Source organism: Odocoileus virginianus, chromosome 7 (genome assembly GCF_023699985.2).
Source record: "Odocoileus virginianus isolate 20LAN1187 ecotype Illinois chromosome 7, Ovbor_1.2, whole genome shotgun sequence".
Lineage (NCBI taxonomy): Eukaryota > Metazoa > Chordata > Mammalia > Artiodactyla > Cervidae > Odocoileus > Odocoileus virginianus.
Genome location: NC_069680.1, coordinates 79,982,668 through 80,006,804, shown reverse-complemented (window position 1 = coordinate 80,006,804; position 24,137 = coordinate 79,982,668). Strand labels below are relative to the sequence as shown.

The following is a 24,137-nucleotide window of genomic DNA, read 5'->3' as shown; positions in this document are numbered from 1 at the left end:
GAGAGATATAAGCCACATAAATAAGCGCTTTACGGTTCCACCGGAGAAGCTGAGGAAAACAAACAGGAAACAGATATTTGTTTTCCTGGCCTACCTTGCAGCCAGCATGGCCATGTGTCTGAGTTCTCACCAATGAGACCAAGAAATAGGTGAGAGCTGTTTTTCAGAAATCTGCTTTCTCCCAGTAAGTCCAGCTGGGAGACGAGGACATGCTGGCATGACCTGTGCCCTCCCTCTCGACTGGAATGCCTGAGCTGACGCGTCTGTGTGGCAATTGTGAGGCACCACACACATGGCCTTCTGGACGTGCAGCCTCATTATTCTTTTCGTCACCTCAGGTTCATTTAAGCTGTTGGTAAAACTCTCTGTTCTTAGCATCCAAAGCACGGCAAAGGATACAGTTACCGAAGATGCTCTGTGGCAGGCCGTGCTGCAGATCCTAGTTGCTGAACATTTACTCACTTTTTTCCCTCTTACATGTACTTTCAGATTACTTTGTGCCTAAAACAAACAAACAAACAAAAGCACACAGGAAGAAAGTGTGGACTCTGCCCGGGGTATGTGTGTGTGTGTTGAAAGTTGCTGACAGCTCAGCGGCTGGGCAGGAGATGGGGGGCGCTATCTTTCATTTCTGGCAAGAGCAGAGCTGCTGAGGCCCCAGAGGTAGCATGTGGGGAGAGCCCCGGAAAGGGCTCCAGGGCCAGGTTCCCCTTTTCCCACACCTGCCAGGACCCAGCACCCTGGAATGACACCCTTCCCATGTAGTGCTTACCCAGAGACCCAAAGTGCCAAGACTCACCTCTCCCAGCATCTTAACCAAGGAGGGGAAGAGGGCAGACCTAGGCCACTTATGTGGACTTCCTCAGAGGCCAAACCTGAGCAATTTCAGTGAGGCCTCAGAGAGGGGAGCTGCCTCTGGGGTGCTTTTAGCTCCCTTCAGCAGATGGCTGATCCATTCAGCTTTCAACCTTGCTTCCTCTCCCATCTATGTGTGCCGGGATTAAAAGCACAGAAGCTAATGACTCTGCCTGGCTCACCTGGGAATCTAACACAGGATTCTGGCCTTAGGACCTCCACAGCCCAACCATATAAAAATCTGGTGATACAAGATGCAGACATAGAGAACAGACTTGTGGACACAGTGGGGGACGGAGAGGATAGAATGAATGGAGAGGGTAAAATGAATTGAGAGGACAGCATTGACATAAATATAATAGACAGCTAGTGGGAAGCTGCTATATAACACAGGGAGTTCAGCTATATGCTGTGTGATGGCCTAGAGGGGTGGGCTGGAGGGGGTTGGGAGGGAAGGTTAAGAGGGAGGGGGTATATATACACATATGACTGATTCAAAATACTGTACAGCAGGAACTAACACAACATTACAAAGCAATTATCCTTTAATAAAAAGAAGTTGGTGATACAGAAAGAGATGGCAAAGGTTTCCTGAGTCTCAGATCACACAAGTACCAGCTTTCAGGGTTCTTCAGTGCCTCCTCACATTCAAAGCTGAGATCTACCTAGGCACTAGATAGAATTGATGTTTCCATGTAATTTGGTATTGGAAAAAGGAAATAATATAGAAAGAAAAAAATAACTGGACAAAGAAAGAGGGGTTTCTTTTAGGTCAATGATAAAAAAGACAGACTAAAAGCTAATTCCCAAGCCTACAGGAATATTCTTTTATTCATGATTATCATAAGAAACAGGAAAAATGGAACTTGAATATTTATTTATTTATTTTTGAATGGAACTGAACTGATTTATTAAAGAAAGAGTCCTCACCCTGGAGTTTTAAAAGGCTTACAGTATCTTATAATGTCTTTATGTTTAGCTGAGTCTGTTTCCAGACTCTCATCTTTGTTCACTACTGTATGTTGATTTTCTTTTTCTTTTCTTTTTGCCAGTACTGTATTATATTCCTTCTTGCTTTTGTTAGATAACCTACCTACTTATAAAAGTAATTATCCAGGGGACTCAAGACAGAGTCCTATTATAAAATTGTGGGTATTTGGGGTGTGAATATTTATTTTTTTTCTTTTTAAATTTTATTTTTATTTTTTTATTAGTTGGAGGCTAATTACTTTACAATATTGTAGTGGTTTTTGTCATACATTGACAAGAATCAGCCATGGTTTTACATGTATTCCCCATCCCGATCCCCTCCCCCACCTCCCTCTCCACCCAATCCCTCTGGGTCTTCCCAGTGCACCAGCCCTGAGCACTTGTCTCATGCATCCAACCTGGGCTGGTGATCTGTTTCACCCTAGATAATATACATGTTCGATGTTGTTCTCTTGAAACATCCCACCCTCGCCTTCTCCCACAGAGTCCAAAAGTCTGTTCTATACATCTGTGTCTCTTTTTCTGTTTTGCATATAGGGTTACTGTTACCATCTTTCTAAATTCCATATATATGTGTTAGTATATTGTAGTGGTCTTCATCTTTCTGGCTTACTTCACTCTGTATAATGGGCTCCAGTTTCATCCATCTTATTAGAACTGATCCAAATGAATTCTTTTTAATGGCTGAGTAATATTCCATGGTGTATATGTACCACAGCTTCCTCATCCATTCGTCTGCTGATGGGCATCTAGGTTGCTTCCATGTCCTGGTTATTATAAATAGTGCTGCGATGAACATTGGGGTGCACGTGTCTCTTTCAGATCTGGTTTCCTCGGTGTGTATGCCCAGAAGTGAGATTACTGGGTCATATGGCAGGTCTATTTCCAGCTTTTTAAGAAATCTCCACACTGTTTTCCATAGAGGCTGTACTAGTTTGCATTCCCACCAACAGTGTAAGAGGGTTCCCTTTTCTCCACACCCTCTCCAGCATTTATTACTTGTAGAATTTTGGATAGCAGCCATCCTGACTGGCGTATAATGGTACCTCATTGTGGTTTTGATTTGCATTTCTCTGATAATGAGTGATGTTGAGCATCTTTGCATGTTTTTTTGCCATCTGTATGTCTTCCTTGGAGAAATGTCTGTTTAGTTCTTTGGCCCATTTTTTGATTGGGTCATTTATTTTTCTGGAGTTGAGCTGGAGGAGTTGCTTGTATATTTTTGAGATTAATCCTTTGTCTGTTCCTTTGTTTGCTATTATTTTCTCCCAATCTGAGGGCTGTCTTTTCACCTTGCTTATAGTTTCCTTTGTTGTGCAAAAGCTTTTAAGTTTCATTAGGTCCCATTTGTTTATTTTTGCTTTTGTTTCTAATATTCTGGGATGTGGGTCATAGAGGATCCTGCTGTGATTTATGTCGGAGAGTGTTTTGCCTATGTTCTCCTCTAGGAGTTTTATAGTTTCTGGTCTTACATTTAGATCTTAATCCATTTTGAGTTTATTTTTGTGTATGGTGTTAGAAAGTGTTCTAGTTTCATTCTTTCACAAGTGGTTGACCAGTTTTCCCAGCACCACTTGTTAAAGAGGTTGTCTTTTTTCCATTGTATATCCTTACCTCCTTTGTCGAAGATAAGGTGACCATAGGTTCGTGGATTTATCTCTGGGCTTTCTATTCTGTTCCATTGATCTATATTTCTGTCTTTGTGCCAGTACCATACTGTCTTGATGACTGTGGCTTTGTAGTAGAGTCTGAAGTCAGGCAGGTTGATTCCTCCAGTTCCATTCTCCTTTCTCAAGATTACTTTGGCTATTCGAGGTTTTTTGTATTTCCATACAAATTGTGAAATTACTTATTCTAGTTCTGTGAAAAATAGCTTGATAGGGATTGTGTTGAGTCTATAGATTGCTTTGGATAGTATAGCCATTTTGACAATATTGATTCTTCCAATCCATGAACACGGTATATTTCTCCATCTGTTTGTGTCCTCTTTGATTTCTTTCATCAGTGTTTTATAGTTTTCTATGTATAGGTCTTTTGTTTCTTTAGGTAGATATACTCCTAAGTATTTTATTCTTTTTGTTGCAATGGTGAATGGTATTGTTTCCTTAATTTCTCTTTCTGTTTTCTCATTGTTAGTGTATAGGAATGCAAGAGATTTCTGTGTGTTAATTTTATATCCTGCCATTTTACTATGTTCGTTGATTAGCTCTAGTAATTTTCTGGTAGAGTCTTTACAGTTTTCTATGAAGAGGATCATGTCATCTGCAAACAGAGAGAGTTTCACTTCTTCTTTTCCTATCTGGATTCCTTTTACTTCTTTTTCTGCCCTGATTGCTGTGGCCAACACTTCCAAAACTATGTTGAATAGTAGTGGTGAGAGTGGGCACCCTTGTCTTATTCCTGATTTTAGGGGAAATGCTTTCAATTTTTCACCATTGAGGGTAATGCTTGCTGTGGGTTTGTCATATATAGCTTTTATTATGTTTAGGTATGTTCCTTCTATTCCTGCTTTCTGGAGAGTTTTAATCATAAATGGATGTTGAATTTTGTCAAAGGCTTTTTCTGTATCTATTGAGATAATCATATGGTTTTTATCTTTCAATTTGTTAATGTGGTCTATCACATTGATTGATTTGTGGATATTAAAGAATCCTTGCATTCCTGGGATAAAGCCTACTTGGTCATGGTGTATGATTTTTTTAATATGTTGTTGGATTCTGTTTGCTAGAATTTTGTTAAGGATTTTTGCATCTATGTTTATCAGTGATATTGGCCTGTAGTTTTCTTTTTTTGTGGCATCTTTGTCTGGTTTGAAATTAGGGTGATGGTGGTCTCATAGAATGAGTTTGGAAGTTTACCTTCTTCCGCAATTTTCTGGAAGAGTTTGAGTAAGATAGGTGTTAGCTCTTCTCTAAATTTTTGGTAGAATTCAGCTGTGAAGCCATCTGGTCCTGGGCTTTTGTTTGCTGGAAGATTTCTGATTACAGTTTCGATTTCCTTGCTTGTGATGGGTTTGTTAAGATCTTCTATTTCTTCCTGGTTCAGTTTTGGAAAGGTATACTTCTCTAAGAACTTGTCCATTTCTTCCAAGTTGTCCATTTTATTGGCATAGAGCTGAATATTTATTTTATTGTGGTTAAAGACAGCAATGAAGGAGAAGGAAGAGAAGAAAAAGAGTAAGAAGAAGAAGGAAAGGGAAAGAGGTAGCAACAAGCAGAAGCAGAAATGATTGCACCTAGCAGAGCAAAATAATATTTTAAGTATAACTAGTAATATATGGTAACATGCTATATATATTGCTATATATATATATATATATATATACATGCACAATCAGTATGTAATTATGAATATAATTTCCTAGATCATTTGGCTTCTACATTTAATTAGAAAAGATTTAATTATAATAAGTATAATTACATGTATAAAATTAATAATAGCATTCCTGTATTTATGGAATTGGTAAAAATGCAATTATACAATGATAATGAAGTGTACTACTACAATATATATGAATGTGTGCCTAAGCAAACTAAACGTTTTCCCTTTCTAATCTGCTTTTCATCCCTGGATGAAGTGATGTGACATAACAAGAGCATTCCTCATCATGTTGGCCCACAGTACGTGCTTCGTAAGCTTTAAGTGCTTAGGTTCCAATCTTGGGATCAACCAATCAACATGCATTTCCTGAACAGCTCAACTACTATTGTACATTTCAGATTTGGAGGACAAACAAGGCAAATTCCTAATCTACAAAGCTACTTACATCTACTTTCAGATGTATTCTGTTTGGAAGGCAAACTTTCTGGTCACCCTATGAGTAAGTGACTGTGGATTGTGATCACGGCTCAGAAGCATCCTTCATGCTGCATTTTATCTAGCTTCTTTTTCTCATTCCTTTCCTTTCTCCATGTCACAGCCAGATTTTTTGGATGTTTGTTTCTGAGAACAAAACAATAACATTCATTAGAAGTTCTTTCACATGAAAATAAGGAATTACAATCTTCATTTTAAGTCCAGCAGTGAATCATTTTTTGAAAAGCTGTATGCAAAACACTGTTGTTCTCTTGGCTTAGCTGATGAAGACAAGGGCAGAAGCAGGTTGGCACAGAGGTGACCCAGAACAAACTCGTTGTTCTTCAAGTAGGCTGAGCTAACCCTATGGGTCTGAATGTAAGCACGGCATAAAATCAGTAGGTGACACAATGAGACAGCAATGTAGACCTCTGATATTTTAAAACATCATTATAATGAGTGATACAAGGAAGATGTGTTTTTGGATGTCAATTATCATTGGTATCAAAGGGAATTAAAATTTTATTTAGTCCCTAAGCAGTCAATCAAGATGTGATCCACCCAGGCAATGTGATTTGAGAACTTAGATTCTTGTTTTAATCCTCTGAAAATAGTAGATATTGCCTTGATCCAAATTTAGCATGGCCCTTTTGGCAACAGGCACAGTTTGTGAGAATTCTCTGTTTGGCAGTGCGTCATGCCTATGTGCTCAGTGGCTCATAGTGTCCAGCTCGTTGCAGCCCTATGGACGGCAGCCTGCCAGGCTCCTCTGTGCATGGGATCTTCCAGGCAAGAATACTGGAGTGGGTTTCCATTTCCTCCTCCAGGGGTTCTTCCTGACCCAGGGACTGAGTCCCCTCTCGTGTGTCTCCTGCATTGGCAGTGTTTGACCATTTTACCCTCCATATGTAGAGGGCAGCCTTCAGTGGGCACCTGCTTGACCCTGGAACCCTTAATGTGAGACATGCACTCAGTTCAAACTCAGAAAACTGCTACAGGATGGGAGGATTCAGAATTGACTCTTGTAACCAGATTTCCCCTCCTGAAATACACATATTTTTGGTACAAGCCATGTTATGTTAGTGTTCAGTGTGCTTAGATACCTTTTGAAAAGAGCACAGTTTCAGAGGTGAGTGGTATGTTCAATTAACCTTGGCAGAATAAAAGCCAACTCTTTGCTGGAATCTAAAGAGAGCCTGATGAACTATGTACAGAGGTTCGTGACACTGTAGAAGAGACAGGGATCAAGACCATCCCCATGGTAAAGAAACGCAAAAAGGCAAAATGGTTCTCTGAGGCGGCCTTACAAATAGCTGTGAGAAGAAGAGAAGCGAAAAGCAAAGGAGAAAAGTAAAGATATTCCCATTTGAATGCAGAGTTCTAAAGAATAGCCAGGAGAGATAAGAAAGCTTTCCTCAGCATCAATGCAAAGAAATAGAGGAAAACAACAGAATGGGAAAGAGTAGAGATCTCTTCAAGAAAATTAGAGATATCAAGGGAACATTTCAGGTAAAGATGGGTTCGATAAAGGAGAGAAATGGTATGGACCTAACAGAAGCAGAAGATACTAAGAAGAGGTGGCAAGAATACACAGAAGAACTGTACAAAAAAGATCTTCACGACCCAGATAATCACAATGGTGTGATCACTGACCTAGAGCCAGACATCCTGGAATGTGAAGTCAAGTGGGCCTTAGGAAGCATGACTACAAACAAACTTAGTGGATGTGATGGAATTCCAGTTGAGCTATTTCAAATCCTGAAAAATGATGCTGTGAAAGTGCTGCACTCAATATGCCAGCAAATTTAGAGAACTCAGCAGTGGCCACAGGACTGGAAAATGTCAGTTTTCATTCCAATCCCTAAGAAAGGCAATCCCAAAGAATGCTCAAACTACCTCACAATTGCATTCATCTCTCATGCTAGTAAAGTAATGCTCAAAATTCTCCAAGCCAGGCTTCAGCAATACGTGAACCAAGAACTTCCAGATGTTCAAACTGGATTTAGAAAAGGCAGAGGAACCAGAGATCAAATTGCCAATATCCGCTGGATCATCGAAAAAAGCAAGAGAGTTCCAGAAAAACATCTATTTCTGCTTTATTGACTACGCCAAAGCCTTCGACTATGTGGATCACAATTAACTGTGGAAAACTCTGAAGGAGATGGGAATACCAGACCACCTGACCTGCCTCTTGAGAAACCTGTATGCAGTTCAGGAAGCAACAGTTAGAACTGGACATGGAACACAGATTGGTTCCAAATAGGAAAAGGAGTGTCAAGGCTGTATATTGTCACCCTGCTTATCTAACTTATATGCAGAATACATCATGAGAAACGCTGGGCTGGAAGAAGCACAAGCTGGAATCAAGATTTCAGTGAGAAATATCAATAACCTCAGATATGCAGATGACACCACCCTTATGGCAGAAAGTGAAGAGGAACCAAAAAGCCTCTTGATGAAAGTGAAGGAGGAGAGTGAAAAAGTTGGCTTAAAGCTTAACATTCAGAAAACTAAGATCATGGCATCTGGTCCCATCACCTCATGGGAAATAGATGGGGAGACAGTAGAAACAGTGTCAGACTTTATTTTTTGGGGCTCCAAAATCACTGCAGATGGTGACTGCAGCCATGAAATTAAAAGATGCTTACTCCTTTGAAGGAAAGTTATGACCAACCCAGACAGCATATTAAAAAGCAGAGACATTACTTTGCCGACAAAGGTCCGTCTAGTCAAGGCTATGGTTTTTTCAGTGGTCATGTATGGATGTGAGAGTTGGACTGTGAAGAAAGCTGAACACTGAAAAATTGATGCTTCTGAACTGTGGTGTTGGAGAAGAATCTTGAGAGTCCCTTGGACTGCAAGGAGATCCAACCAGTCCATCCTGAAGGAGATCAGTCCTGGGTGTTCATTGGAAGGACTGATGCTGAAGCTGAAACTCCAGTACTTTGGCCACCTCATGCCAAGAGTTGATTCATTGGAAAAGACCCTGATGCTGGGAGGGATTGGGGGCAGGAGGAGGAGGGGACGACAGAGGATGAGATGGCTGGATGGCATCACCGACTCGATGGGCATGAGTTTGAGTAAACTCTGGGAGTTGTTGATGGACAGGGAGGACTGGCATGCTGCAATTCATGGGGTCACAAAGAGTCGGACACGACTGAGCGACTGAATTGAACTGAACTGACTGAAAGAGTATCTTGTTGGTTTTGGATGATAATCTTATTCTAGGCACTGGCATACTGATACAAATGCTAATCCTTTTATGAACAAGTTTGATTGAATTTTGATTCTGGCTTCTATTTTTGGTCTCCTTTTGGAAAATGGGCTTCCCTGATGGCTCAGATGGTAAAGAATCTGCCGGCGATGCTGGAGACCCAGGTTTGATCCCTGGGTTGGGAAGATGCCCTGGAGAACGGAATGGCTACCCACTCCAGCATTCTTACCTGGAGAATTCTATGGACAGAGGAGCCTTGGGGGGGGGCTACAGTCCATGGGGTTGCAAAGAGTTGAACACTACTGCCAACTCTTCTGGAAAATTTCTTATGTGCCCCACAAATATCCTGTCGGGCCCACATTCTGAGGTGGATCGCAGTCTATGCTGCTGCAAAAACCCTCTTGCTCCAATGCTGAACTCAAGGATCCTGCTGCTAAATTCAAAGAATGGTAACTGTTTCTCAGCTTTCAGAAAATGATGACTTGATGGATAGGATTTTCTCAACTTCAAATTATTTTTTTCCATACTTCCCTTTAAGAACTTGGGTTGATCAAAGACAAAATGAGTAAACAGAGTAAATAAATTAAAACTCATGCTTTGATAGGTTTCCTGTTTTCCTTATGAGTGGCCCAGGCAGTTCAAATCTGTGTTATTCAAAAAAGATCAGAAGTATTCGTCTTCTGAAACACAGACACTCCTGCTGTGTGTGTGTGCTTAGTCGCTCAGTCATGTCCGACTCCTTGCCATCCCATGGACTGTAGCCCGCCAGGGACCTCTGTCTATGGAATTCTCCAGGTGAGAACACTGGAGTGGGTAGCCATTCCCTTCTCCGGGGGATCTTCCCAAACCCGGTCTCCTACACTGCAGGCAGATTCCCCACCATCTGAGCCACCAGGGACGCCCTGACATTCCTGCTACAGCCTATTAAAGGCTCTTCTACCTAGGGCAGTGAGGAAAACCCAGACGACCTGGTGTACAGAGGAGAGGAAGGAGCAAAAGAAGGGGGAGGATGAGACTGGACCTCACCCTGCCCTATTCTAACAAGGGCCTGCCCACTTCTGCACACCAGCCTCTGCTGAGTGCATGAACAGACTGGCAAAACACTTGTAACTAAAAGAACAGTTTCTCAATAAGCCTGTTTCTTGGGGTGTAGAAACAGCTGAAAGTTCTTAGTCATTTTTAAGATGGCTTTTCCAAATGACACTTGTTCACTACCCAAAATTTATTTGTAGAACCAAAACTTTGAACAGGACCGGCTATGTAATTTAATGGAGTCCAATGCAAAATGAAAATGCAAGATCCCCCTCCAACTAATAAAAATAATTGGGAAAAAAAAAGAAAAAAGAAAATGCAAGGCTTCTTGTTGAAAACTGAAGACTTTCCAGCGGTGAGAGCAGAGTATGAAGCCAAGTGCCAGAACCTTCTGAGGGGAGGGGCAGAGCCTGGGGTACTGCGCGGGCTGTGTGTCCATGAAGAGCTTTATTCAGCAACTTTCCTCTGACTACTTTTCTCAACAGCCACAAACTAGTGTTCTTGGGGGGCGGGGCCCCTAGAAAACAGCAACAGAGACCTAGGGGAACTTGTTGGACATTCCCATCTTGGGCTCCTGTCTGTGTTTTAACCAGCCTTCCAGGTGATTCTGTTTCACACTCCTGTTTGAGAACCACTGCCTCATGACGGATTTTGGTGCTTAAAATGATGGAGAAGGACAAATGTTGTATGGTATCACTTACATGTGGACTCCAAAAAAAGCAACAAACTAGTGAATATAGCAAAAAAGAAACAGACTCACAGATAGAGAGAACAAACTAGTGGTTATCTCTGAGGAGGAGAAAGTGGGGAGGGTCAAAGACAGGGGTGTGGGAATGAGAGGCACAAACTATTATACATAAAATAAATAAGCTGTGAGGGTATATTGTACAACACAAGGAATATAGCCAATATTTTATAGTGATTATAAATGGAACATATAAATATATATATATATATATAAATATATAAGTGGAACTATAAATCATTAGGTTATACACAACTTATATAATATTGTATGTCAACTATACTTTGATAAAAAATAAAAATAATAAGATGAAATAAAATGCAATACCATGTAAAAATAAATAAAATAATGGATTTGGAGGGTTTTATCTTCCTTTTTTAACTGTTACCTTCCTTTTTTTAAAATTCATTTTTAATTTTATTTTTTGGCCTGTATTATGTGGGGTATTAGTTCTCTGACCAGGGATAAAATTCATGCCCTCTGCATTGGAAGCACAGAGTCTTAATCACTGGACCTCCAGAGAAGTCCCAAAATGATGAATTTTGGAATGAAAGTAATCTCAGGGATCATGTGGCCCATCTCATGTACAAGAAGATTAAGGGTGGGGTGAAGCAGAGTGAGGCCTAGAGTTCATGGTTAACTCTCTACTCATCTGCTGAACAATTTTTAGAGCACCAAATGGTCTATGGTTCATCACTCATGGTCATCTTCCCAGTTAAGCCAGCTCATATCCCAGTTTTAAAGATGAGGAAATCAAAATGCCAAAATTGTTCAGTGAGTCCACAAGCAGAGCTGGAATTAAAAACCAGAATTCCTAAATGCCCTGCCCAGGGCCCTCTGCCCGGCCTACAGGTAATGCGATACAGGTGAGCTAACCAGCTAGCCACTCTCCACCAGCATCCAAACCCAACACCAACCAATGGAGTCCAAAGTCCCTAGGAAATGTGCAGCTCAGGGTGGCTCAGTTTGTGTCCTGACAGGACTGATGGAAGCCTGGGTTGTTTTGAAGAAGCTGATATTTGTGATTCATTCTGTGTTGACTCATGGATCTCGCCACCGGCACAGAAGTGAGTCTAGGAGTTTTCTCTCCTAGTCTAAGGTTCTTTAGGAGGCCCGTAATACCCTCTTCTGTATCCTCATGTCTGCCCCTTGCATTCCTATCATTCAGTTACTTTGAAAGTCTTGGCCTCGGCTTATCATTTTTTCCATTCTTAGGCCAAGGCTATTTGTAGTTTCTCCACCTGTCACCATGTATGTTAGGCTGCAAAGGGCGAGTGCAGCTTCATGAATTGCATGATCCCAACTCAAGCTCCTTTAGAACACCATACTTTCTTTGAACGTTCCATTTGAGGGATCCTTTATGAATCTTCACAACTTTTCAGCTGTGCCCTTTCACTTGGGCTGGGTGATAAATATTGAGTTAGATATGTATGAAGTTAGTTTCATTTAAGGTTTGAATTATTTCCCATTTGTAAATGAAAGATCTTTGACAACTTACTAATTGCATAATATGCTCCTGATTATAGAAGTTATTGCATGAGTCCAAATCATACAGGATTATTATAGAAGAAATGCCATGGAAAGGAAGCAGGAAAACATAATGGAATAGAAAGTAAGAGGAAAGAAATTTTCAGAGTGCAATTTATAGTGCAAATGCGAAACAGTCACCAAAGCCATAACGGAAATGGGAAACTGTGAATATTATTAATCAAGAAAGAAAATGGAATGTATCATAGACCTAAATGTAAAAATCCTGGAAGGTAACACAGAGCAAATCCAGGTGAGCTTTGATTTGGTGATGAGCTTCTAAATACAACACCAAAAGTATTATCCTTGAAAGAAAGAAATGACAAGTTGATATAGAAAACAGACTTATGGTTGGCAGAGGTGAAGTAGGGGAGGGATAAATTAGGAATTTGGGATTAACATACACACACTATTATATATAAAATAGAGAACCAACAAGGACTTATTCTATTGAGCACAGGGAACTATGCTCAATGTTTTGTAATAACATATAACGGAAAAGAAGCTGAAAAAGAATATGTGTATAGTACAGTCCATGAGGTCACAAAAGTGTTGGACACGACTTGGTGACTAAACAACAACATCTGAAATCAACGTGATATTTCAAATCAACTATAGTTCAGTAAAAACAATTTTTTAAAGAAATAAGTTGAACATTAAAAAATAAAAACCTCCTGTTCTGTTAAAGTTACTATTAAGAGAATGAAATAACAAGCTACATACTGGGATAAAATACCTGCAAAAGACATCTCTGATGGGCTGGTGCACTAGGATGACCCAGAGGGATGGGATGGGGAGGGAGGTGGGTGAGGGTTCAGAATGGGGAACACACGTAAATCCATGGCCGATTCATATTAATGTATGGCAAAAACCACTACAATGTTGTAAAGTAATTAGCCTCCAACTAATATAAACAAATGGGTAAAAAAGAATTAAAAAAAATAAAGGATAGTTATCCAAAATATACAAAGAACTCAAAACTCAACAGGAAGATCTGAACTGATACCTTAAGAGAGAATGTACAGATGGCTAACAAGCATATGAAAATATGTTCTACATCATATGTCCTTAGGGAACTGCAAATTAAAACAATAATGAGATCCTACATACCTAACTACATACCTGTTAGAAAGGCTGATATCCAAAACACTGACAACCCAAACGCTGGTGAGAATATGGAGCACTAAGAATTCTCACTCATTGCTGGTGGGAATGCAACACCATGCAGCCACTTTGGAAGACAGTTGGAGTTTCTTACACAAGTAAACATAAGATCCAGAAATAGAGTTTACCCAACTAATTAAAAAACTTAAGTCCATATGAGAACCTGCATATGAGTGTTTATAGCAGTTTTGTTCATAATTGCCAAAACTTGGAAACAACCAAGTACGTGAATGAATAAACAAATTATAGTACATTCAGACAGTGGAATATTATTCAATGATAAAAAGAAATGAGCAATTAGGCATAAAAAAACACAAAGAGGGACTTCTCTGATGGTCTGGTGGCTAAGACTCCAAGCTTCTAATGCAGGGGGCCCCTGGTTTGATCTCTGGTTGGGGAGCTAGATCCCACATGCTGCACCTGAGTTCACACAGCACAACTAAAAACAACCCTGCTTGCTGCAGCTGAAGATCCCACATGCCACTAACAGTCCTTCATGCCATACGATCTGGTGCAGCCATTTAAACAAAAAGTAAACAAATATATTTTTTAAAAAGCTGTATAAAAAAAAGACAGATTAAGTGTAAATGTTTTCTATTAAGAAGAAGCCAATCTGAAAAAACTACATACTATATGACTACATATGACATTCTGGAAAAGGCAAAAATATTGAGACAGTAAAAAGATGGTTGCCAGGGATTTGGGGGGAGGAAGTAATAAAGGTGTGAAGCACAGGCCATTTTTAGGTCAGTGAAAGTATTTGATATGATTCTCTAATGAAGGACACAAGTCATTATACACATATTTCAAGATCCAAAGACTCTACAATACCAAGTAGGAACCCTAACGTAAATGACGTACTTTATTCTGTGTGTGTGTGCTTGCTATTCACTCAGTTGTGTCCGACTCTGCAATCCCATGGACTGTGTGTAGCCTGGCAGGCTCCTTTGTTGTGGGATTCTCTAGGCAAGAATACAGGAGTGGGTTGCCATTTCCTTCTCCAGGGGATCTTCACAACCCAGGGATTGAACCCAGGTCTTCTGCATTGCCGTCAGATTCTTTAGCATCTGAGCTACCAGGGAAGCCCACTTTAGTTACTAATAGTGAATTAATGTTGATGCGTCAGTTGTAACAAATGTACACCAATTGCAAGATGTTAGTAATAGGGGCAACTAGTAGTAATAGGGGAAATAGGTGAGGAAGTAAATGGGAATCCTCTGTACTTTCAGTTTAATTTTTCTGTAAACTTAAAAAAACAAAAACTTCAAAAAAAGTTGATTAGTTAAAAGATCACACCAGCTTACAGTAGAATAAAGGATTAACCAAGCCTGAATCATCTACCTCTGGATTTCTTGTTATGAGGGGCTATACATTTTTCTTATTTAAGTGACATCTGATCTTACTTTTTTTTAATGTGTAAAAGCACAGATACACATATAGTATCTAAAGAGATTTACAGATTCTCTCTCATATTTTAAGTGTATGGGGGAAGGTACAGGTTTGGGGGGAAAAAAAGCAAAAAGATGACTGGGGGTGTTATAATGAAAAAGCAAGTGACTTTTTTTCACATTCTTCTTATCCATCCATCTGTCCATAGACATATGAGTTGCTTCCACCTCTTGGCTAGCATGAACAATGCTGCTATAAACATGAGTGTACAAGGATCTCTTTGAACCCTTACTTCCAATTTTGGGGTATCTACTAGATCAAAGAGAATCTATGTTGCTAGGTCATACAGCAATTCTATATCTAACTTCTTTGAGGAGCCTCCACACTGTTTCCCACAGTGACTGCATCACTTCACATTCCCACCAACAGTGCACAAGTGTTCCAGTCTCTACACATCCTCACCAACACATGCTCTTCTGTGTGTGGGGGGACAGGTTTGCTTTCCTTTTAGGTAACATGATGCTTCCATATTCAAATTTTGTAAGACCTTATTGATGGAAACCATGGTAGATGGTGAGGTCCTCACTTCTGTGTGGGATTTTTCAGGAACACTTTTCTCTGTGTTTACGCAGGTTGCCCTGAGTGCTCTGACACTGATCTCCCTCGTGATGTTGGGGTCCTGTAAGATCAAGTGAGTTCTGGGTCATAAAAGGAAAATTAAATTGTGTTTCAGTTGTTGTTGTTTAGTCACCAAGTCGTGCCCAACTGTTTAGCAGCCCCATGGACTGGACTGTAGCCCGCCAGGCTCCTCTGTCCATGGGATTTCCCAGGCAAGAATATTGGAGTGGGTTGGCATTTCCTTCTCCAGAAGATCTTCCAGATCCAGGGGTTGAACCCACAACTCCTGCTTAGCACAGGCAGATTCTTTACCACTGAGCCACCAGGAAAAGTTTTTTGGTCTTCATTTTCCATTATTACAGGCTTGTTTTTTAATATTATGGGCTTTTTTTAAACTATTAGTTTATTGTATTATTTTAAAATATTAAAAATTACCTTATAGTCCTTCATATTTTTCATATTTTTAATTCTCTTTTATTTCTTTAAACATAGTAGGCATATTTTATATTCTGATTCTGATCATTCCAATATCTGAAATGTTAGTTTGATTTTGATACTTAATTTTTTTCCTGTAAGACCTTTTTTCTGCCCTACTTCCTTCTGTGTTTTGGGAGTTTATACCATGACTTCACATTTTCTTTTCTTTTTTTTTTTTTAATTTTGGCTGCATCTTGAGGCATGTGGGACCTTAGTTTCCTGACCAGAGATGAAACTCGGTCCTCCTGCTTTGGAAGGCAGAGTCTTAACCACTGGACCACCAGGGAAGCCCTCAGACTTCACATTCTTTTGAAGTTGATTGATAAGAATTTATTAACCCCACTGTTGTAGGTGTCTGATCCTCCAGACAGCATTTGGATTTACTTCTACCAGGACACTATGGGCACTAGTGACTGATGGCCCTCTATATTTTGATTTGCTTTGTTTAAAATGTAATAGAGCATCACTAATACATAATAATGTGCATACATTTAAAATGTCTAATTTAATAAAGCTGTCATATATATATATATATATATATATATATAAAGCTGTCATTCATATATGTCATATATGAAACCATCACCACAGTCAAGATGCTGAAGATATCTATCACCCCCAAAAGTTTTCTCATGCCCTTTGTCCTATCTCATTTCTGCCCCTTACCACCCTAGGCAAACACTCTTCTACTTTCTGTCTCCATAGTTTGCAGCAAGTGGAATCGTGCCATATGCACTCTTGTTTTTGGTCTGGCTTCTTTCCCTTGGCATAATTATCTTCCAATTTAGCCATATTATTATGTGGATGAAGTGTTCATTTCTTTTTATTACTGAAAACTTTTCTCTTGTATGTACACTCATTTCCTGGGGCTTCTGCAACAAGTTACCGCAAACCAAATGGCTTGAAACAACAGAAATGTATTCTCTCCATAGTTCTGGAGGCTCAAAGTCTGAAATTTCAGATCAGTCTTTTTCCAGGGGCTGTAGGGGAGAAACCATTCCTCACCTTTTCCACTTCCTGGCAAAAGTGTGCAATCCTTTACTTATTGCTGCATCACAACCTCTGCCTCTGTGTCAGACTGCCTCCTCCTCTTCTCTTCAGGTCTCTAATCAGGTCACTATTACAGTATTTAAGGTTCATCTGGATAATCCAGGATTAGCTTTTCATTAGAAAATCCTTTAAAAAAAAAAAGGCCCTTTCCCCAAATAAAGTAACATTCAGAGGTTTCGGGCATTACACTTGGATGTCTTTGGGGGGCAATTTTTCAGCCTACCACAGATGGATACACCACAATTCTTTAATCTACTCACCTGTTACTGGACATATAGTGTATTTCCACTTTTTGGCTACTACAAATATGAACATTCATGAATAAGTCTGAGTATGTACACATGTTTTCATATCTCTAGGTATATATCGAGGAGTGGATTGATTGGAAGATATGGTAGCCATATACCTAACTTTTAAAGAAACTGTCAAATCATTTTTCATCAGCAATGTCTGAGAGTTCTGTTTCTTCCACATCCTGGCTAACATTTGGTATGAAAACATTAGTTGCTCAGTCATGTCCGACTCTTTGAGATTCCGTGGACTGTAGCCCACCAGGCTCCTCTGTCCATGGGATTCTCCAGGCAAGAATACTGGAGTGGGTTCAATTCAGTTCACTTCAGTCACTCAGTCATGTCTGACTCTTTGTGACCCCATGGACTGCAGCACGCCAGGCCTCCCTGTCCATCGCCAACTCCCAGAGTTTGCTCAAACGCATGTCCATTGAGTCGGTGATGCCATCCAACCATCTCATCCTGTCGTCCCCTTCTCCTCCCGCCTTAAGTCTTTCCCAGCATCAGGGTCTTTTCAAAAGAATCAGTTCTTTGCAGCAGGTGGACAAAGTATTGGAGTTTCAGCTTCAGCATCAGTTCTTCCAATGAATATTCATGGTTTATTTCCTTTAGGATGGACCAGTTTGATCTCCTTGCAGTCCAAGGGACTCTCAAGAGTCTTCTCCAATACCACAGTTCAAAAGCATCAATTCTTCAGTGCTCAGTTTTCTTTATAGTCCAACTCTCACATCCATACATGACTACTGGAAAAACCATAGTTTTGACTAGACAGACCTTTGTTGGCAAAGTAAAGTCTCTGCTTTTTAATAAGCTGTCTAGGTTGGTCATAACTTTTCTTCCAAGGAGCAAGCGTCTTTTAATTTCATGGCTGCAGTCACCATCTGCAGTGATTTTGGAGCCTAAGAAAATGAAGTCTGTCACTGTTACCACTATTTTCCAATCTATTTGCCATGAAGTGATGGGACCAGATGCCATGATCTTAGTTTTCTGAATGTTGAGTTTTAAGCCAGGTTTTTCACTCTCCTCTTTCACTTTCATCAAGAGGCTTTTTAGTTCTTCTTCACTTTCTGCCATAAGGGTGGTGTCATCTGCATACCTGAGGTTATTGTTATTTCTCCCAGCAATCTTGATTCCACCTTGGGCTTCATCCAGTCCAGCATTTCTCATGATGTACTCTGAATATAAGTTAAATAAGCAGGTGACAATATATAGCCTTAACGTACTCCTTTTCCTATTTGGAACCAGTCTGTTGTTCCATGTTCAGTTCTAACTGTTGCTCCTTGACCTGCATACACATTTCTCAGGAGGCAGGTCAGGTGGTCTGGTATTCCCATCTCTTGAAGAATTTTCCACAGTTTATTGTGATCCACACAGTCAAAGGCTTTGGCATAGCCAATAAAGCAGAAGTAGATGTTTTTCTGAAACTTGCTTGCTTTTTCCATGACCCAGCAGATGCTGGCAATTTGATCTCTGGTTCCTCTGCCTTTTCTAAATCCAGTTTGAACATCTGGAAGTTCACAGTCCATGTACTGCTCAAGCCTGGCTTGGAGAATTTTGAGCATTATTTTACCAGCGTGTGAGATGAGTGCAATTGTGTGGTAGTCTGAGCATTCTTTGGCATTGCGTTTCTTTGGGATTGGAATGAAAACTGACCTTTTCCAGTCATGTGACCACTTCTGAGTTTCCCAAATTTGCTGACATATTGAGTGCTGCACTTTTACAGCATCATCTTTTAGGATTTGAAATAGCTCAACTGGAATCCCATCACTTCCACTAGCTTTGTTTATAGTGATGCTTCCTAAGGCTCATTTGACTTTGAATTCCAGGATGTCAGGCTCTAGGTGAGTGATCACACCTTTGTGATTATCTGGGTCGTGAAGATCTTTCTTGTATAGTTCTTCTGTATATTCTTACCAGAAATGGTATGGACCTAACAGAAGCAGAAGATATTAAGAAGAGATGGCAAGAATACACTGGAATGGGTAGCTATTCCCTTCTCCAAGGAATCTTCCCAACCCAGGGATCAAACCCAGGTCTTCTGCATTGTGGGCAGATTCTTTGCCATCTGAGCCACCAGGGAAGCCTAACACTTGGTACAGTAAATGTTTTTAATTCTAGTCATTCTAACATGAATGTGATGTTATCTCAGTACACTTTGGATATTCATTTCCATGGTAACAACTGATGTTGGCATCTTTTACAGTGTTTATTTGCCACTCCTATATTTTTACTAGTGAAGTGCCTGTTTAAATATTTTGCCCATTTTTTAATTGGATTGCTGGTTTTCTTATGATTGAGTTTTGAAGCATCTTTACATATTCTTGATATTTTGCCTACATTTAGGTATTAACCTACTTACAAGATGGGGCTTGTATGTGTTTTCTCTCATGTGCAATTTGTCTTTTCATTTTCTTACCAGTGTCTTTTGAAGGACAGAATCTCTTAATTTTGAGGAATCCCAAGTTATCAATTTTTTTCCCTTCGTGGATAATGCTTTGGGCGTCATGTCTAAAATAATGATATTTGTCTAACCAAAGGGTAAACAGACTTTCCACAAGGTTTTCTTTCAGAAGTTTTATAGTTCTAGGTTTTACATTTAGGTCTATGATCCACTTTGAATTATTTTTTGTGTATTGTGCAATGTATAAATTGAAGTTTAGTTTTTCGTATGGTTATTCAATTGTTCTAGCACCTTTGTTAAAAAAATTATTCATTCTCTGATTAATACCTTTGCAATTTTGTCAAAAATTAGTTCCTCAGTCATTTTGCTGTATGGCAGAAATTAACACAGCATTATAAATCAACTATATTTCAGTAAAATTCTTTTAAAAAAACTAACAGCTTGGGAGGCTCAAGAGGGAAAGCATATATGTATACATATTGCTGATTCATGATTTTGTCCAGCCATAAGTAATACAACATTGTAAAGCAATTATACTCTAATAAAAAATAGAAAATAAAAATAAATAAAATAAAATCAAGTCACGAGAAAACTGAAAAAAAAAAAAAAAACTGGCAGTTTTTAAAAACCAACTGCTCATATATGTGTGAGTCCATTTTGGGGTTTTCTACTCTGTCCCAATGATCTGTTTGTCTATCGTGACATCAATACTAATTGTTTTTTGCTTGTTTACTACAGGTTTATAAAAATTCTTGAAATTAGGTAGTATTAGCTCTTCAATTTGTTCTTTTTCAAGTTTGTTTTTGCTACTATAGATTCTTTGCATTTCTATATGCCTTTTGGAATTCCATTTTTCAATTTTACAAAAAGTCTGCTATGATTTTGATCATGATTGCATTTAACCTATAGATCAATTTGAGTAGAAAATACGTCTTGACAATGTTGACTTTTCTAGACCATGAACACAGTATATCACTCCTTTTATTGAGGTCTTTTTAAACTTCTGTGGTTTTCAGTGTATAGGTTTTGTATGTCTTTTGTTAGATTTATCCCTAAGTAGTTTATATTTTTGATGCTGTTAATAAGTTCCATTATTTTAAAATTACATTTTCTGGTTCTTCATTGATAGTATACAGATATATAATATATTTTTATACATCAGCCTTGTATTCCTGCAACCTTATACAACTCCTTGGTAGAATTTATCAGTTAAGCCATCAGGGTCTGGAGGTTTCTTTGTGGAAAGCTGTTTACAGTTTCAGTATCTTCAACAAGACTGTTTAGGGCATCTTATTTTTGGCTGCACCACTCAACATGTAGGATATTAGTTCCCTGGCCAGGAATCAAACCCTTGCCCCCTGCAGTGGAAGATTGGAGTCTTAAGCACTGGACAGCCAGGGAAATCCTAGAACATCTATTTTTTGTTGAGTGAGATTTAGTAAGTTATGTCTTTCAAGGAATCCATCTATTTAATCTAAGTTGTGTCTGTGTGGGAGGAGGTTGGCATACAATTGTCCATAATATTCCTTTATTATTGTGAAATAATAGAAAAAATATATATTGGTCTTGCCCGCAGTTTCTGGCACAGAGTTCCTAAAATGCTTGTAAATTCCTAAGTAATAAGAGCAGTAAGAACATGTTTTGATATAATGAGTGACTCTGGATGGCTCTTGGAGAGGGGCTGGTCACCAGAAAGACCAAGTCATGATTAAAAGCTAGGAATTTTCAGCCCTACCCTCCATCCTCCAGAGGTGGGAGAGCGGCTGGAAATGGAGTTGATTTTTGATCCTGCCCACGCAAGGATGACTCCATACAACCCAATAGCATGGAGTTTGGAGAGCTTTCAGTTGCAAACATCTCCACACTGGGAGGTGACCATCCCCCACCCCCCAAACTCCATGGGGACACAGGCTCCAGCACTCAGGACCCTCCCAGCAGGCCATTCCTATTATCCTCTGCCAGTCATTCTAGGGCACCAGTCATTGACTGACCCTTTGGAGTTTCAGCTTTTTTTGAGGAAGAATCTTTTATTAGACTTTCTCTGTGGAGTATTTCCTGTATTCCCTAGCCTTAGTCTTTTGCGCTTTGTGCCCTGAATGCCCAGAAAGTCTTGCTTTTTTTTTTTCAAATGCCCTCAGGATAAAATCTAGCTTTAGATGTTTGTATTACTTCTCATGGCTCCTACTTTTCACTGAGTTCTGCTTTCCAGATATGTCTTACTTTAATGTCAGCTCATTATTCACAAAGATGTTTTCATGTATTACATCAAGTCTCTTAATTTATTTATTGTATTGAACTTCTTTCAATCCCAGGCTTCCATTAGAAAAACTGTAACATTTTCTAGATGAGAGAATGAAGAAGATGGAAGAAGTCTTTCCATCATTTTATAAACCTCACTGTGCAGGTAATAATTATCTCTCTCTATAAACAAAGTCTACCCTATCAACTTCTCAAAGGTGCTTTGTTCTACTATCAGCAGAGTCAAGATAATCCACTTTCTTAAAAGTTGCTTCTCTACAATAAACATTTATGAAGTTTTTCTGCATATGTTATTTCATTTGCTCTTCATAATACCCCTGGTGGAGTATGCAAGGCTGGCGTTATGCACATTTCACAGCTTGGGAAGCTGAAACTTGGAGAATGATTTGTCCAGTATCATCCAAGTATTGGGATGGCCAAAATGTTCATTTGGGTTTTTCTGTAAGCTGTTTGGAAAAACCCCAGTGAACTTCTTAGCCAACCCAATAAGTGATAATGCTGGGTCTTGACTCTAGATTCTCAAGTTCTGATGATGTGAGATATGAATGAGATCCTTACAGTTAAGTAATTTGCTTATATATGCTTCTAATTTATGGTTTTTTAAGTTTAAACACATTACATGTAATGTTAATATAGAGTATATAAATAAGTATAAATAAATACATATACATGTAATGTTAGCATAATTAGAGTGTTTATGATCAATACTACAGCACAAACTATTTAAACACAGTGCTTCTCAAACTACAAGCCAGTGGCATATCTTTTTAAAATGCAGATTCTAATTCTCAAGGTCTAGTCTAGGGTTTGCCCCTCAAGCTCTGCTGTCTAATAAGCCAGCCCCCACGTGCAGCTGCAGGTCTGCAGGCAGACCACTCTGAGCAGCAAAGGTTTCAAAAGTTTTATAAATAAGAACTTGGGGTGAGAGGCCCAGTAAAGTGTGGTTAAAATGTCCTGGAGTAGGGACCAGGTAACGTTGGCTCCAACCTTAAAAAAGCCACTTGGGGGCTTCCATAATGGCTCAGTGGTAAAGAATCCGCCTGCCAATGCAGGAGACATGGGTTCAAACACGTTCCCGAAAAACCCCACATGGCGTGTAGCGTCTAAGCCCGTGCACCACTACTGACCCTGCGCCCTCAAGCCCAGGAGCCACAACTACTGAACCCCACCCACCCTAGAGCCAACAAAAGACGCCACTGCAGTTAGAAGTCCACACAATGCAACTAGAGAACAGGTCCCGCTTGCGGCAATTAGAGAAAAGCCTGAGCAGCACCGCAGACCCAGCAGAGCCCAAAATAAATGAATAATTAATTAATGTAAAAAGGTCACTGAGCTGCTGTCCATGAGTGGTCCCCATCCCCAAGACTTTGGTGGCCAAGTGCTCAAGTGGTTCCTGTCACTTGAAGTGACCGTAGAGATTTTATAATCCAGGTTTTTCATTTTTACATGTATGGAAATCTAGCTCAGAAAGGTAACTAAACCTGCCTGAGGTCAGAGCGGAACCAGAGCCTGGTCAACCTGGCTCTAGTATCAGTCCTTTTTGTCTGTATGTTTGTTTGGATGCACCTCTTGGCATGTGGGATCTTAGTTCCCTGACCAGGGATCAAACCCACACCCCCTAAACTGGAAGCGTGGAGTCTTAACCACTGGACCACCATGGAAGGAGCAGTTCTTTGCTGCCACCGCACACAGCCTCTCCAGACATCAGCGATGATTAGCCCTGGGACAGGTCCCTTAATCCCTCGGCTTCAGTAAGTATCCTCACATGTAAAATGAAAGGGTTAGACATGATCACTAAGGCCCCACCACCTCTAATCCTCTCTGAAACTTGTATCTTCTTTACTTCTCCTGTGAGAAGAGGATAGAAGGATAAGAGAGGGTCCCCTCCTGTAGAAGTTTAGACTGAAGGGAATTAATGCAAGCACAAAGTGTTTAAAATAAAATTTCAAGTGGGAATGTACTCTTTTCACTGTGAGAAGCAAGTCCCCTGATTTTCTCAGCCTCTGTCAAGTGAGAAAATTGTTTTGCCTTGAAGCACTTGTCTTATTTTCTGCTGAGTTGCCTTAAAGACTAAATTATAGGGTGGACTTAGAACTTGGCTTCCTTTCTGGGACAAAGAGATAACAACAAAAACTCATCATCTTGTCCCTTTATCATTGCCAAATCTTCCAGCAGGGAAATTTAATAGCCCTTCAGTTGTGGTCTTCCTATACTTCTTCCACTGCTTGACTTTTTATTTTGTTTAGAGTGTCAGGGTCCATTACTGGGGATTGAGAAAGAAACACTCAGCTGTAATTGGTCTTTAGAAGATATATTTGAAGATTTTTCTTC

General features: G+C 39.7%; 1 long non-coding RNA gene across 2 annotated transcripts in view; it reads right to left on the bottom strand.

Annotated features, from left to right (window-relative positions):
- The window catches only part of LOC139036085 (uncharacterized), a 49,472-nt gene that overhangs the window by 6,411 nt on the left and 18,924 nt on the right, over positions 1–24,137 (bottom strand). The window contains exons 2-4 of one of the 2 annotated variants that reach the window (XR_011488820.1): positions 5,612–5,787; positions 4,704–4,959; positions 400–501 (exon numbers count right to left, since the gene is read on the bottom strand). This is a non-coding gene — a long non-coding RNA (uncharacterized lncRNA). The remainder of the gene's footprint in view (positions 1–399; positions 502–4,703; positions 4,960–5,611; positions 5,788–24,137) is intronic. The other variant, XR_011488821.1, reaches the window with a different exon arrangement.